This window comes from Scyliorhinus torazame, chromosome 14 (assembly GCF_047496885.1).
Source record: "Scyliorhinus torazame isolate Kashiwa2021f chromosome 14, sScyTor2.1, whole genome shotgun sequence".
Taxonomy (NCBI): domain Eukaryota; kingdom Metazoa; phylum Chordata; class Chondrichthyes; order Carcharhiniformes; family Scyliorhinidae; genus Scyliorhinus; species Scyliorhinus torazame.
The window spans coordinates 12,710,267-12,727,426 of NC_092720.1; the positions used below are offsets into that span (position 1 = coordinate 12,710,267).

The 17,160-nt window shown below is 48.5% G+C and overlaps 1 long non-coding RNA gene across 1 annotated transcript in view; it reads right to left on the bottom strand.

Annotated features, from left to right (window-relative positions):
* Positions 1–1,627: 1,627 nt before the first annotated feature.
* The window catches only part of LOC140389251 (uncharacterized), a 30,279-nt gene continuing 14,746 nt past the window's right edge, over positions 1,628–17,160 (bottom strand). Inside the window, exon 3 of the long non-coding RNA XR_011934313.1 lies at positions 1,628–2,285. This is a non-coding gene — a long non-coding RNA (uncharacterized lncRNA). The remainder of the gene's footprint in view (positions 2,286–17,160) is intronic.

Here is a 17,160-nt window from a genome sequence, read left to right on the forward strand (position 1 = left end):
TGGCTGGAGCCCGGGGGACAAGTCATTGATGACAACCCTAGTATTAAGATGTGAGACAAGCTGCCACTGTACAAAAGGGCTGTGCTTGGATTCAGAACCTGTACTCTATTTCCTGACATGAAGAGATAGTGTGAAATGGCGCGAATGTTATTGGACAAGCAATCCAGGAGCCTAGACTAATTCCTTTGGGCGCCCTGGTTCATGTCCCACTATAGTAGTTGGTGAAATTTAAATTCAATTTCTGAAATCCAAGCTCAGTAATGATGACGATGGCAGCAAGTTTTGTAAAAACCTATCAGGTTCACTGATACTCTTCAGGGTACGAGGCCTGCCGTCCCATCTGGTCTGGACTCCACGTGACTCCGGGTCCACAGTAATGCATCACACCAGTAGCATGGTTGACTCTGAACTGCCCTCAGATGGCCGAGTAAATACATGACTATTGTACCTCCACTCCTTCACTGCCGCCAGATGGATCTGCAACAGCAAAGCAAGGGGGAACCCCTGCCCTGCGTTCCAGCCCATTGCCTTTCCTGCAACATTAGTAATACACCAATTGATCCATGTAGCCACAGTAATGGCCTCATTGTGTCTGTGCATCGTACACCTGGTCTGCCCCATGTGCAGACCATGCACCTTCCAAAATCTCAACATGCTCCTCAAACAGCTCTCAACGGGTAAGAGCATTAATTATGTTCCCTTTCGGGAAGGAATTAATGAACCAGATGGTTTTGTTATGACAATTGACAATCATCATTAGATTTTTAATTCCAGATATTTAATTGAATTAAAATTTCACCGTCTGCAGTGGTGGGATTAGAACTCGGGTCCCAGAGCATTACCCTGGGTCTCTGGATTACTCGTCCAGTGATGTCACCAATACGCCACCACCTCCCCCTTTATTTCAGAAAAGATTGAAACCTCTCGGATCCCAGAGAATCATGTTGAAGAAGAGTGGATAAATCCTCCTCTGGTGGTTTGGCCAATATTTATCCCTCAATTAATTATTATGTGGAGATGCCGGCGTTGGACTGGGGTGAGCACAGTAAGAAGTCTTACACCAGGTTAAAGTCCGACAGGTTTGTTTCGGAGCACTGCTCTGAATTCACCTGAACATTCACCTGAGGAAGGAGCAGTGCTCCGAAAGCTAGTGTTTGAAACAAACCTGTTGGGCTTTAACCCAATTAATTATTGATCAGGTGTTTTAATGATGTTGGTGGAGCTTGCAAATGACTGCCGTGTTTCCTACATTATAACACTAACTCCAATTCCCAAAAAGCTTTGGGATGTTCTAAGGTTGTGAAAGAATTCATCTGTTGGACCATTGCATGCCAAAAGGGAGCATCTCCAACAATGCAGCACACCCTCAGTGCCGCACTGAAATGTCAACTTCAGACTCTGTAGTGGGGCTTAAACCCATAACTTAGGAACAGAGAGACCCCAGAATATTCCCCCAGTACTGAACATACTGGGAAAGAGTATTCGGGTGTCATAATCCGATACACATAGGAAAAGAAAAAACAACTAAAATACTGTGCCAGGACAATTATAATTCAACCTTCTGTTCAATTGATTAGAAATAATTTCATAAACAAAATAAAAGCAAATGCTACAAACAAAACCAGAATTTAAGATTGGAAATACTTGGCCAGTTGGGGTGCACTTGCACAGCAATGGAAATCAGTCGTTCTGCATTTAAAGCCTAAGAGTTTTATTATTGGTAGAGTCGAGTTGATATATAATTTTTGTGAAGCAGATAAGAATAATTTTATGTATGCTGTTTTGCAAGGAACCAGTAACATCATTTGAGGTTACCAGGAAAGAGGGTTGGCTGTCATTAAGAGAGACAGCTATATCTTTAATAGATCCAGGGCTCAAAGTGTTGGGTTGCGCACGTTTTCCCTACGAGTTGAAGGCTACACGTGAATGTTTGCAGGCATTACTGCAATTCCCAGGTTTCTTCTCGCCAGGTGCGTACCCTTGGAGGTTTATCGTCCATTCTGCCCTGGTGAACTTATGAGGGTCATAGTTGCAGCACAGATGGCTCAGGATCTCTTGCTCGTCGGGCTCCAGATAGCGCATCCGTCTCCTCTTGCAATGGGCATAGGACTTCTTGTGCCTCTTGTGCCCTCCTGAGGTGGTGCAAGGGAGAGTCTCCCGTGAGCAGGTGGGCCGTGGTGTGCTACGGCTAGGGCATTCCTTCTTGTACATCAGGTCATGCAGGAACATCCACAAACGTTTGAACTCATGAATGATGTGGCTGTAGATGCTGACACACTGGTGATCTTGAGAAGAGGAGAAAAGAAAAAAGCAGATCAACGATCAACCATCCGTAAACATTGTAAGTTCCTCTGTACACCTGCCTTTCCCTTCAACACTGAGCGCCCCTTTCTATTACCCCTTCCCAGAATTTGTGTGACACTGCGACGATCCGTCCCTCCCCATAGAACATAGAACATAGAACATTACAGCGCAGTACAGGCCCTTCGGCCTCGATGTTGCGCCGACCTGTGAAACCACTCTAAAGCCCATCTACACTATTCCCTTATCGTCCATATGTCTATCCAATGACCATTTGAATGTCCTTAGTGTTGGCGAGTCCACTACTGTTGCAGGCAGGGCATTCCACGCCCTTACTACTCTCTGAATAAAGAACCTACTTCTGACATCTGGCCTATATCTATCTCCCCTTAATTTAATGCTATGTCCCCTCATGCTAGACATCACCATCCAAGTAAAAAGGCTCTCACTGTCCACCCTATTCAATCCTCTGATCATCTTGTATGCCTCAATTAAGTCACCTCTTAACCTTCTCTCTAACGAAAACAGCCTCAAGTCCCTCAGCCTTCCCTCATAAGATCTTCCCTCCATACCAGGCAACATTCTGGTAAATCTCCTCTGCACCCTTTCCAATGCTTCCACATCCTTCCTATAATGCGGCGACCAGAATTGCACGCAATAGTCCAAATGCGGCCGCACCAGAGTTTTGTACAGCTGCAACTTGACCTCATGGCTCCGAAACTCAATCCCTCTACCAATAAAAGCTAACACACCGTACGCCTTCTTAACAACCCTCTCAACCTGGGTAGCAACTTTCAGGGATCTATGTACATGGACACTGAGATCTCTCTGCTCATTCACACTACCAAGAATCTTACCGTTAGCCCAGTACTCTGTCTTCCTGTTATTTCTTCCAAAATGAATCACCTCACACTTTTCTGCACTAAACTCCATTTGCCACCTCTCAGCCCAGCGCTGCAGCTTATCTATGTCCCTCTGTAACTTGTAACATCCTTCCGCACTGTCCACAACTCCATCGACTTTAGTGTCATCTGCAAATTTACTCACCCATCCTTCTACGCCCTCCTCCAGGTCATGAAGAAAAATGACAAACAGCAGTGGCCCCAAAACAGATCATTGTGGTACACCACTAGTAACTGGACTACAGTCTGAACATTTCCCATCAACCATCACCCTTTGTCTTCTTCCAGCTAGCCAATTTCTGATCAAAACTGCTAAATCACCCTGAATCCCATGCCTCCGTATTTTCTGCAGTAGCCTACCGTGGGGAACCTTATCAAACGCTTTACTAAAATCCATATACACCACATCAACTGCTTTACCCTCGTCCACCTGTTTGGTCACCTTCTCAAAGAACTCATTAAGGTATGTGAGGCACGACCTACCCTTCACAAAACCGTGTTGACTATCTCTAATCAAATTATTCCTTTCCAGATGATTGTACATCCTATCTCTTATAAACCTTTCCAAGATTCTGCCGACAACAGAAGTAAGGCTCACTGGTCTATAGTTACCGGGGTTGTCTCTACTCCCCTTCTTGAACAAGGGGACAACAGTTGCTATTCTCAGTCTTCTGGCACTATTCCTGCAGACAAAGATGACTTAAAGATCAAAGCCAAAGGCTCAGCAATCTCCTCCCTATCTTCCCAGAGAATCCTAGGATAAATCCCATCCGGCCCAGGGGACTTATCTATTTTCACACTTTCCAAAATTGCTAACACCTCCTCCTTATGAAGTTCAAGCCCTTCTAGTCTAGTAGCCTGAATCTCAGTATTCTCCTCGACAACATTGTCTTTTTCCTGTGTGAATACTGATGAAAAATATTCATTTAGCACCTCTCCTGTCTCCTCGGACTCCACACACAACGTCCCACTACTGTCCTTGACTGTCTCTACTCTTACCCTAGTCATTCTTTTATTCCTGACATATCTGTAGAAAGCTTTAGGGTTATCCTTAATCCTGCCTGCCAAAGACTTCTCATGTCCCCTCCTGGCTCTTCTTAGCTCTCTCTTTAAGTCCTTCTTAGCTAACTTGTAACTCTCAAGCGCCCTAACTGAACCTTCATGTCTCATCTTTACATAAGCCTCCTTCTTCCTCTTGACAAGTGTTTCGACTCCTTTAGTAAACCACGGTTCCTTCGCTCGACCACTTCCTCCCTGCCTGACAGGTACATACTTATCAAGGACACGCATTAGCTGTTCCTTGAACAAGCTCCACATTTCCATTATGCCCATCCCCTGCAGTTTTCCTCTCCATCCGATGCATCCTAGGTCTTGCCTCATCGCATCATAATTGCCTTTCCCCCAGATATAACTCTTGCCCTGCGGTATATACCTATCCCTTTCCATCACTAAAGTAAACGTAATCGAATTGTGGTCACTATCACCAAATTGCTCACCTACCTCCAAATCTAACACCTGTCCTGGTTCATTAGCCAGTACCAAATCCAAAATGGCCTCGCCTCTCGTTGGTCTATCTACATACTGTGTCAGGAAACCCTCCTGCACACATTGGACAAAAACAGACCCATCTAAAGTACTCGAACTATAGCGTATCCAGTCAATATTTGGAAAGTTAAAGTCCTCCATAACAACTACCCTATTGCTTTCGCTCCTATCCAGAATCATCTTTGCAATCCTTTCCTCTACATCTCTGGAACTTTTCGGAGGCCTATAGAAAGCCCCTAACAGGGTGACCTCTCCTTTCCTGTTTCTAACCTCAGCCCATATTACCTCAGTAGACGAGTCCTCATCAAACGTCCGTTCTGCCACCGTAATACCGTCCTTGACTAACAATGCCACCCCTCCCCCTCTTTTACCACCTTCCCTTAGCTTACTGAAATATCTAAACCCCAGAACCTGCAACAACCATTCCTGTCCCTGCTCTGTCCATGTCTCCGAAATGGCCACAACATCGAAGTCCCAGGTACTAACACATGCCGCAAGTTCACCCACCTTATTCCGGATGCTCCTGGCATTGAAGACGACACACTTTAAACCACCTTCCTGCCTGCCGGTACGCTCCTGCAACTTTGAAACTTTACTCATGACCTCATTACTCTCAACCTCCCGTACACTGGAGCTACAATTCAGATTCCCAACCCCCTGCTGAACTAGTTTAAACCCTCCCGAAGAGCATTAGCAAATTCCCCCCACCCGCCCCCCCCCCCCCCCCCCCCCCCAGGATATTGGTGCCCCTCTGGTCCCAGTGGGTACCTTGCTTGATCACTTTGCAGGATTTGTTCAAATCTCTCCACACCTTTGCTCACTCCCTCCCCATCTCCATCGCCTCATCCAACCTGGGATCGCTGTACTCCTCCAACTCTGCCTCATTCCAATCTCCAATTTTTATTACCCCACCATTGGCAGCAGTGATACCAGTTACCGGGGCCCGAAGCTCAAAACATTTCTCCCCAAACCTCTACGCCTCTCTTTACTCATTTAAGATACTCCTTATCACAATCCTGGGCCAGACCCCAACAGTTGCTGGGATACCAGACAGAAACCCCAATATTTAATTTAATTTGTGTGACTGTGAGGAAAGGATACTTCGCCCCAAGAGTTAATCCACGCACAAATAGGGATAAGGTGTATTAAAACAAACTTGGATTGCAACGGGATCTTGACCAATTGGGCCAGTGGACAGATGAATGGCAGATGGAGTAGGTGGACAGGGTGGTGAAGAAGGCATTCAGCATGCTAGGTTTTATTGGTCAGAATATTGAATACACGTCTTGTTGAAGTTGAACAAGTTGGTAAGACCACACACAGAATACTGTGTTCAGTTCTGGTCACCCTATTATAGGAAGGTTATTGTTAAACTAGAAAGAGTGCAGAAAAAATTTACGAGCATGATACAGGACTTGATGGTCTGAGTTATAAAGAGATGCTGGGACTTTTTTCCCTGGAGCGTAGGAGGCTATGGGGTGATCTTATAGAGATCTATAAAATAATGAGGAGCATCGGTAAGGTAGATAGTCAACATCGTTTCCCAAAGGTAGAGGAGTCTAGAAATAGAGAGCATAGGTTTAAGGTGAGAGGGGAGAGATACAAAAGAGACCATACCTCTCATAATTTTGTAGACCTGAATCAGGTCCCCCCTCAACCTCCGTCTTTCCAACGAAAACAATCCTAATCTACTCAACCTTTCTTCATAGCTAGCACTCTCCATACCAGGCAACATTCTGGTGTACCTCCCCAGCACCCTCTCTAAAGCATCCACATCCTTCTGGTAATGTGGTGACCAGAACTGCACGCAGTATTCCAAATGTGGCCTAACCAAAGTCCTGTACAACTGTAACATGACCTGCCGACTCTTGTACTCAATACCCCGTCCGATGAAGGCAAGCATGCTGTATGCCTTCTTGACCACTCTATCGACCTGCATTGCCACCTTCAGGGTACAATGGACCTGAACTCCCAGATCTCTCTGTACATCAATTTTCCCCAGGACTCTTCCATTGACCGTATAGTCTGCTCTTGAATTAGATCTTCCAAAATGCATCACCTCGCATTTGCCTGGATTGAACTCCATCTGCCATTGCTCTGACCAACTCTCCAATCTATCTATATTTTGCTGTATTTTCTGACAGTCCTCCTCGCTATCTGCAACTCCACCAATCTTAGTATCATCTGCAAACTTGCTAATCAGACCACCTATACCTTCGTCCAGGTCATTTATGTATATCACAAACAACAGTGGTCCGAGCACGGATCCCTGTGGAACACCACTAGTCACCTTTCTCCATTTTGAGACACTCCCTTCCACCACTACTCTCTGTCTCCTGTTGCCCAGCCAGTTCTTTATCCATCTAGCTAGTACACCCTGAACCCCATACGACTTCACTTTTTCCATCAGCCTGCCATGGGAAACTTTATCAAACGCCTTACTGAAGTCCATGTATATGACATCTACAGCCCTTCCGTCATCAATTAACATTGCCACTTCCTCAAATAATTCTATTAGGTTTGTAAGACACGACCTTCCCTGCACAAAACCATGCTGCCTATCACTGATAAATCTATTTTCTTCCAAATGTGAATAGATCCTATCCCTCAGTATCTTCTCCAACAGTTTGCCTACCACTGATGTCAAGCTCACAGGTCTATTATCCCTGCCACCCTTCTTAAACAAAGGGACAACATTTGCAATTCTCCAGTCCTCCGGCACCTCACCCGTGCTCAAGGATGCTGCAAAGATATCTGTCGAGGTGGTTTGAGGCGGATACAATTTTTTCCTTTAAAAAGCAGTTAGACAGTTACATGGGCAGGGTGGGTATAGAGGGATATGGGTCAAATGCGGGCAAGTGGGGCTAGCTTAGTGATAGAAACTGGGCGGCATGGACAAGCTGGGCCGAAGGGCCTGTTTTCATGCTGTAAACATCTAGGACTCTATAACTCTACAATATCTTTAACATCATAAAGAAAATAACTTACAATTACCAGTTAAACAATGCTTAACAATGGCAATGAAACACTAACTTCTAACTGCTACATTTTATCTCCACTCAAGCAAAACCCATCGCAGATCACAATCCACTTTTAAATACAGTTAGGCAATCAGAAATACTTGCTGTAAAGAGATGCCTTGTATTAACCTCTTGCAGAGAGAGATATCTTTTAGGAACCAGCTTGCAGATTATTGCCTGTGTCAAACTATTGTTTAACCTGCCAGCCATTTGAGAAACTGCTGTTATGCTCACAGGCAAAATCTAACCTGTTTTAAGAGAATCTGCTGGATTCATCTACATTGAGTATCTCCGACATGGTGTAAAGAAAGAGGCCCAGAAGCTTACCAACTTGAGACAAGAAGGGAACATATGAGTGTGGTTAGCTGCCCCCCAGGAGCAGCGCTCACACTTAACCTCCACCCTCGAGAAGAATCCACTCATCCTCGCTTTAGTCAAATGCGCCCTGTGCACCACTTGAATTGAATCAGACTTGGGCAAGCACAGGAAGACGTGGAGTTGACCCTGTGAAGGGCCTCACTCCATACCTTGCCATCCAGAATGGGACAATCGCTTATTGTCACAAGTGGGCTGCAATGAAGTTACTGTGAAAAGGCCCTTAGTTGCCACATTCCGGCGCCTGTTCAGGGAGGCCGGTGCGGGAATTGAACCGTGCTGCTGACCTTGTTCTGCATTACAAGCCAGCTATTTAGCCCAGTGTGCCAAACCAGCCCCGAGAAGGGGGGGGGGAAACCAGGCTGCTTCTTGAGTTGTGGCCCCTGGAGGCGGGCCTGCCACTTAAGATGGTGAACCAAGAGGCGACTGACCTTGTCCCTGTATTCATAAAGCATAACATTTGGCAGCTGGCACCTCTCTGTCGATACTGGCTCGAATTGCGTTTGCAGCTTTTTCCTACTTGCCAACAACTCCGGGGTAGGGACAAATGAGTACTGGTGGTCTTCCTCAAAAATGGAGTGCAGCAGCCTCGGCTACTCCGCCCTCGCTGTCTTCACCAAATGCACGTCATTTCATTCATTTCATTTCATTTCATTTCATTTCATTTCATAGGAGATAATCTCCCCCCTGAGGACCACCTTCAGTGCCTCCCACAGTGTGGAGGGCAGGGTTGACTCAATTTTATTGAAGTTTACAAAGACCCCAATGGCAATGGAGATGTGTTCACAAAATGTCCTATCCGCTGGTAATTTTACATCTAACCTCCATGGCGGACGCTGGGAGGGACCTGACTCTGGTGCTAAATCAAGTGCGGGGTATGGTCTGGAATCGCTGAGCACTCACCCACCACCACAGAAGGGAGGAGAGACCCATCTATCACCAGAAAATACACCCGCGAGTTTACCTGCCGAACATGCGAGAAAAACAAGAAACTTTGCCACCTGCGTGTAAAAAGCGCCAAGGATCTACCCCCACGCCCCGCCTGCTCCATGAAAGACAACAAAGTTCTGATCACACCTGATGGAGTAAGAGTCTTGGACCGATCCTGACTCGGGTCCAGAACACAGATTAGGTCCTGACGCAAAGTAAGCTGATGCAAATGTAAATTAGTGTGGGAGACCAGCAGATCAATAAAATTTGTATTGTCCAGGTTCGGGACGTAGATATTAACCATCACCGCCGGCGTGCCCACCAGACAGCCAGAGACAATAACCGGCACGATTTCACGCCATGCAAACAGAGAATAACCATGCTGTCAAAACGACTCATTTTTTGGGGGGCCTCAGCAAGGACCGCCCCAAAGAGCGTCAGGGTGGCACAGTGGTTAGCACTGCTATCTCACAGTGCCTGGGACCCAGGTTATGGTAGTGGGTGGGGTTATGATGATAAGGGCAGGGAGTGGGCCCAGGTAGGGTCCTCTTTCAGAGGGTCGGCATAGACTTGATGGTCTCTTTCTGCAGCGTAGGAATTCTATGGTTCCATGGAGGCCACAATTACCTCATTTTTAAAAGCCACCCCTATCTCTCAACCCTCCTCGCACTCCCCACCGTACCTCCGGACAGCTCAACTTACCTGTTAGGAGGACCTCGAGCCCCTCCAGCATCCCACCCCATGAGGGCATGGCACCCCAGACCTGATCCCTGGCATGGGCAACTTGGTACAGCCAGCCTGGCACCCTGGCATTGCCCCTGCCAGCTTGGCAGTGCTAGGGTGGCACTGTCAGGGTACCCAGGCAAACAGTGCCAAGGTGCCTGGGTGTCAGTGGGAACTCAGGGTACCGCCCGGCCCAGGGGCTGACCACTTGGGAGCCTACGTTGGCCTGGGTGACCCCCACCAGGTGCCATTATGCCTGTCAATGTTTGTGTGGACCAGTGCTAAACAGCGCCATGGTGAGGTATCCCAGGCACAGTATTAGTTCACGGGCCTCAGGAGCATCGGTAGGTAACATATTTAAGTGAGCCTGACTGTTCACTTCTATGTAAATTAGGATCGCGACGTGTTCCGAGTGTTGCAAATCTCATGAGAGGATTTAATGACCTTGTTGAGGATTTAAGACCAAGTCGGGGGCAATGAGACCCTCGATCATGTTGAGGTCAGCCAAGATCTTAGAGGCAGGAAAACTTTTGAACCTTTTTATTAATTAATATTGCCGCCCCCCCCCCGGCCCTACCATTGAAACCCGAATGAAAGACTTGTTCTACCCACCCCTTCCGCAGCCTTGTCTGGTCCATGACCCCCCAAAACACCCTATCGGAAATCGGAGTTTAAACTCTTAAGGTGAACAAATACTCCCGACCTCTTCACTGGGCTATTCCAGGTGACCAACCAAATTGTGGGTCTCCCACCCTCCCCACCCCCCCTCAATCCGGAGTCAGCCATTTCCACCAAGAGAGTTTGCCCAAAAGGTACGTAGACAGTCCGGCAAACGGGCCCGCGTAAGATGGCCACCAAACCAAATCAAAAGACAAACAAAATAAAATCTGCAGCCACTGTCAGCAAACGACCCCCACCTCACTCCATCCACACCATCGCGTACATCCAAATATACGTAAAAATAGAAGTACGGCAAACACAGACAACTACAATCTGCTTCTAACAAACCGAAACAAAACAAGAACTCTGAGCTCATTATATTAAAAAACTACTGTAATGAACTGAAGCCAACCTTTCAAAACTGCTCCCGTGAGCTAACTCTTAGGTTAGCAGGGAGGCTCCCAACCAGAGTTATGAAAAATGGTTACAAACAGCAAAATACTAGAAACCCATAAACCATTGTGTTCCGAAAGACCAATCATAACAAACCCCACATAGAACTAAAACCTCAACCCAAACTGTGAAAATTCAACCCCAAGAAGAACAAGAAAATGCAAAAACAAACATGGATCCCCAACAATGTAACAATTCAACATGCCCAACACCTAAACACTCACTCACACCATGCCCAACTAGTGTTTCTGAACAAACGAATACACCTCTCCCGGCGCATCAAATAAATGGTCCTATCCATCGAAAGTCACTCTAAGCCGAGCCGGGTAGACTCTACTTTTATATAGGGCGGCTTTGGCTCTATTGAACTCAGGCCTCTTCTTTGCCAGCCCTGCTCCCACGGTAGAACCTGATGGCGTGGCCCTCCCATTTAAAGTCTCGCTGCTCCTTCGCCCATCTCAGAACCCACTCTTTCTCTTTGAAACTATGGAACTTCACTATTACCACACACGGTGGATTCTCAAGACGGGGGCCTCTGCCGGAATGAATGGTGGACTCAGTCCAACTCAGGAGGGGACGTCAGTCCAACTACACCCCCCCATCCCTTTCTACCATCTTACCAAACATCTCTGTGAAGGACTCTGTGAGTGTTGGGCCGCCCATCCCCTCTGGCAGCCCCACAAGTCAATGTTTTGCCTCCTAGACCAATTTCTATATCATTCACCTTGGCCGGCAACCATTTGTTCACTTTGACCACCAACGATAGCTCCGTTTCCAGTGAGGCAATCTGGTCACTGTGGCTCGAAAGGGCCACTTCCATACCTTCACCCGTTGCTCCATGGGCTTTCACGGTTCCATTGTTTTCCTCCAGCGTTGCTCAGATGGGGGTCAAGGTCTTCTCCATTGATTTCCCATACCAGCCTCCCCGAACAGGCACCGGAATGTGGCGACTAAGGGCTTTTCACAGTAACTCCATTGAAGCCGACTCGTGACAATAAGCGATTTTCATTTTTCCAGAGGTCTTCCGACACAATCCGCCAGTGTTTATAAAATTCCTTCGCAGGGGTATTAGAAAACACTGGATTTGTGATGCTGAAGTAGACTCCCAGAGAACATGAGTTAAATTACATTATGATAGTTTACAACATTGAACTGAGTGAATACCCAGTGATTGGAGTGGCCAGAGTCATGTAGGCTGCCTCCGACATTTTATCTGACGATGAGCTCGTACTTCTGCCGACGTACTTCTGCTGTCCACCTTCTTTCCCCGTACTTTTCTGTTCATTTCAATCAATCAAGACTCTTACTCCATTGATTACTTGCGTGGACAGCGGTTAGTACTGATGTCTCACAGCTCCAGAGACCCGGGCTCGACTCCGACCCTTGGGTCACTGTCTGTGCGGAGTCTGCACGTTCTCCCCGTGTCTGCGTGGGTTTCCTCCGGGTGCTCCGGTTTCCTCCCGCAGTCCAAAGATGAGCAGGTCAGATGCATTGGCCATGATAAATTGTCCCATAGTGTCCAACAGTTGGGTGGGCCTACGGGGATAGGCAGGGGCGTGGGCCTAGGCAGGGGGCTCTTTCAGCGATTAGGTGCAGACTCAATGGGCCAAATAGCCCCCTTCTTATTTAGGAATTTAGGGATTCTATGTGAGTTTCCAAAAGGAAATACCACCTCCTACAGAAAGTGAGGGGCAAAAAGTACAGTATTGCAGTGGGTGCCAATTGGGCACGCCTTCCCTTATATACACGGGGGGGGGATCACGGTAGCATAGTTGTTAGCATTGTGGCTTCACAGCGCCAGAGTCCCAGGTTCGTTTCCCGGCTGGGTCACTGTCTGTGTGGAGTCTGCACGTTCTCCCCGTGTGTGCGTGGGTTTCCTCCGGGTGCTCCGGTTTCCTCCCACAGTCCAGAGAAGAGCAGGTTAGGTGGATTGGCCATGATAAATTGCCCTTAGTGTCCAAAGGGTTAGGAGGGGTTATTGGGGTAAAGGAAGAGGGTTGAAGTGAGGGTTTAAGTGGGACGGTGCAGACTCGATGGGCCGAATGGCCTCCTTCTGCACTGTATGTTCTATGTTCTAAACCACCGCAAGTCAAGTCAGATTTTTAGAACAATTGGATATTTACTGAATTCAATGTCGTAATCTGTCATAATGTAATTTAACTCATGTCCTCTGGGAGTCTACTTCAGCATCACAAATCCAGTGTTGGAAAGCGATCAGTGGATAAATTCATCACCTCAAAGTTCCAGTGCCAAGAGTTGGCTGAATACAGGTTGACCAGAGGCAGACTTACACGTTTGGCGGCCCTGCGCTCTTCCTATTTGTAGGGCCCCACTTCACGCCCCTCCCCCCGATGATGTCAAGCCCCTCCCCCCGATGATGTCAAGCCCCTCCCCCAATGATGTGGAGCCCTGCCCACAGTAATGGTGAGCCTCGCCCACAATGCCGACTCTGTTCACCTGTCAGCTTTCGCTCGGTGGCGGGTCCCTCCAGCCTTGGTGAACACGTGTACACCTTGGATGGCTGCCTGGCTGTTGCAGCTGGCTATATCTCCTCTGTTCTCTCTTGTCCCTGCTGCCTGGTCTGGTTGTTGCCCAGCCCTCTCACACTCAGCTCTGCCTGGTTGGTCTCTAGCTCTGTTCAAGCCCACCAGACCACATGCCAAGATGCAATTCCAAGATGGTGTTGGAGCATGGCGACTCTTTGTGACCTCTCTCGCCCAGATCCTTTGTTTTATCTCTTATCACTGTTCTGACTTACTAAAACTCTTTTCCACTTCATATTTAATTCTGCTCTTGCTCACTTATTTGCTTTGTTTGGCCCCTTGTTCCGCACTATAACCAATCACTGTTTGTTGGTGTACTCTGTCAATTATTCTCTTTTTGTCTCCTATGTACGTGCTGTGTACGTTCCCTTGGCCGCAGAAAAATACTTTTCACTGTTCATAGAATCACAGAATTTACAGTGCAGAAGGAGGCCATTTGGCCCGTCAACTTTGCACCGGCCCTTGGAGAGAGCACCCTACCCAAGCCCACACCTCCACCCTATCCCCGTAACCCCACCAAACCTTTTTGGACAGAATGTATCATGGCCAATCCACCTAACCTGCACATCATTGGACTGTGGGAGGAAACCGGAGCACCCGGAGGAAACCCAGGCACACACGGGGAGAACGTGCAGACTCTGCCCAGATAGTGACCCAGCGGGGAATCGAACCTGGGACCCTGGAGCTGTGAAGTAATCGTGCTAACCACTGTGCTACCGTGTTGTCCATTTGACAATAAATCAAATCAAATCAAACGCCAGAAACTTGGCTGCTGCTTTGCACATTTACTTAATGAAAGTTCAGAAACTTCACAGCAATTCAGGCGCTCGGTGTGTGAACCGCTCCACATCTCCACCACCTCTCAGCATCTGGCAAACAGCTTTCCCGCTCACAAGGGGAGTCCACCAATCACAGCCCGATGTTATTCTGCATTGCCTGCTGCAATTCAAATGAGCCTATCGGCAAATTTGGAGCTACCGAGACTCTGATTGGTGTTCCCATGGTGAACCCACCGCCACAAACACCTCTCTGTGTGCCCCCCCCCCCCCCCCCCCCCCCCCCATCCCCTTTGGCCAGGGCCCTGCACTGCAGCGCCGGCCTCTGACATTCCCAGTGCGTTACTGAGGGAGTGCCACACCGTCAGAGGTGCCGTGTTTAAATGAGATGTTAAACGGCGGCCCTCTCTGCCCACTCAGGCCACGGCCACTGGTTTGAAGCAGAGTTGGAGATTGCTCCCCGGTGCCCTGACCAACATAACAAAATCAGATAAAGTAGCCATAAGCATTTGTTGCTTGCGGGAACTTTCTGTGCACACTTTTCTAACATTACAACATTACAACAGTGATTGCACTCTGGGAAATCCTGACAGTGCTATACCAATGGCAGTTCTCTCTGTTCATAGTCGACAAAGGAAATGGACAACTGTGATTAAGGAACTGAAAGCAACCTTTGAAACTGGAGTGAATGGAGAGGCTAGTCAATGTGTAAATTGGAACCAAACAGGGATATATATACAAAGAAAGGAATATGATGTACTGCGAAAGATCTACCGGTCCACCTAGCATGGTCCATGCAGTTGTGAAACACTATCTATCACAGCACTGACATTCCTTACAACCTCAAAGGCAGGAAATCTCCTGAGAGATGAAAACCCAGTTGAAATTCCCAGGCTAATTAATCAAAATAAAACTTTGCTCCGTCACTCTCTGGTGACCTTAGCTGATCGAACCTAGCTCAGGTGAATGCACTGGCCCGAACTTAGTTCGGGGATACTTACCACTTGTACAACAAGGTGATCTCCCTGACGCCCACAATCCACCTCTCACAGATCAGTATTGGCCTCACAAGCTGCACACAGCCTCACTGAACCTGGGGGAAAAAAATTGCCTCTGACATCGAACCGAGACATGGCCTTAACTTGGCATTCTGACTCAAGTCCTGCCTAACCTCTTCAGCTGAAATATTTGGGCTACATAAATACAATTCTCATTATTTTACAAACCTCTGGATCAAAGCCAAGTCGACATTTCTCTAAAGTGTAGAGAGCCAGTTCTCTGCGCAGGTCTGAGTAACTCAGTCGTGTTAAGGTGGACGTCAATCCTCCGCATCCTCGCCAAACTCCCAATGTCCTCCAAGTCAGGAGACCAAAATAGGACACAATACGTAATCTAAATCAAATCTGACCAAGGTCTTGTGCAAGGGGTTGATGCACAATCAATACTCTTGAGTCCCCGAGGAGTCATATCGATTCAGCTTTAATCAGATAGAACTGTACCCAGCAGAGAAGTTACAGAAGTGGAGGCTGCTGGGACGGCATCGGTTCTTATACCCCGCCTCTCAGGGCGGGGCTATGTACATTGCCCAATGGTAGACCCCGCGGTCTAGCCAATGATCATTCACCTCTCAGGTACTGCAATACCTGGTATTACCACATTCACCCCCTGTTAAAAAAGGACCTAGCGGGGTGATGGCCAGTGCTACTGTCGCCTTTGCATGGTAGGACCAGGTATTGCAGGTACCATGATGTCGAGGGTAACGGAGAAAGTCCTTGTGTTGTTTATTTTCCTCATGGTGCTGCAATCAGACGATCGGGTGGCCTGGTCGTCCTACTGGAGCGTCTTAGTTTCGGCGGCGATCCTGGTGAGGGCCCCGGCGTAGTGACTCCGGGAACGTGGTGTCTGCCTCCCAGGCAGTTTCGTCACCCCTAGGCGGCGCTGTAAGGTTGAAAAATGGGCAGAAGGAAGGGGTGCCTGTAGGGGGCGTCGGTGCCTGCTCGGCTCTGGGTCGGGGTTCTGGCGGCAGTACTGACCCTCCGGTCAGGTGCGGTGTGGGGCGGGGGGGGGGGGGGGGGTGGAGTGGCTCGGGCGCGCGTGGGGCTCCGGCGGGCGGCAGGTCCCGGAGGGAGACCGTATCTTGGCGTCCGTCGGGGAACGCTACGTAGGCGTACTGGGGGTTGGCATGCAGCCGGTGGACCCTCTCGACCAGCGGGTCCGACTTGTGTGCCCTCGCATGTTTCCGCAGCAGGACGGTTCCGGGTGTCGCTAGCCAGGTTGGGAGCGAGGTCCCCGAGGAAGACTTCCTGGGAAAAACAAGGAGACGTTTGTGAGGTGTCTGGTTTGTGGTAGTACATAGCAGCGACCGAATGGAGTGAAGGGCCACTGGGAGGACTTCTTGCCAGCGGGAGACTGGGAGATTCCTGGACCGAAGGGCCAGCAGGACGGTCTTCCAGACCGTTCCATTCTCCCTTTCTACCTGCCCGTTACCCCGGGGGTTGTAGCTGGTCGTTCTTCTCGAGGCGATGCCTTTGCTAAGCAGGAACTGGCGCAGCTCGTCGCTCATAAGGAGGACCCCCTATCACTGTGTATGTACGCGGGGAAACCGAACAGCGTAAAAATACTTTGGAGGGCCTTGATGATGGTGGTTGTGGTCATGTCTGGGCAGGGGATGGCGAATGGGAACCGGGAGTACTCGTCAATCACGTTAAGGAAGTACGTGTTGTGGTCGGTGGAGGGGAGGGGGCCTTTGAAGTCCATGCTGAGGCGTTCAAAGGGATGGGAAGCCTTTATCAGATGCGCCCTCTCTGGTCGGTAGAAGTGCGGTTTGCACTCCGCGCAGATTCGGCAGTACTTGGTGACAGTCCTGACCTCCTCGATGGAGTAAGGCAGGTTTCGGGACTTAACAAAATGGAAGAACCGGGTGACTGCCGGG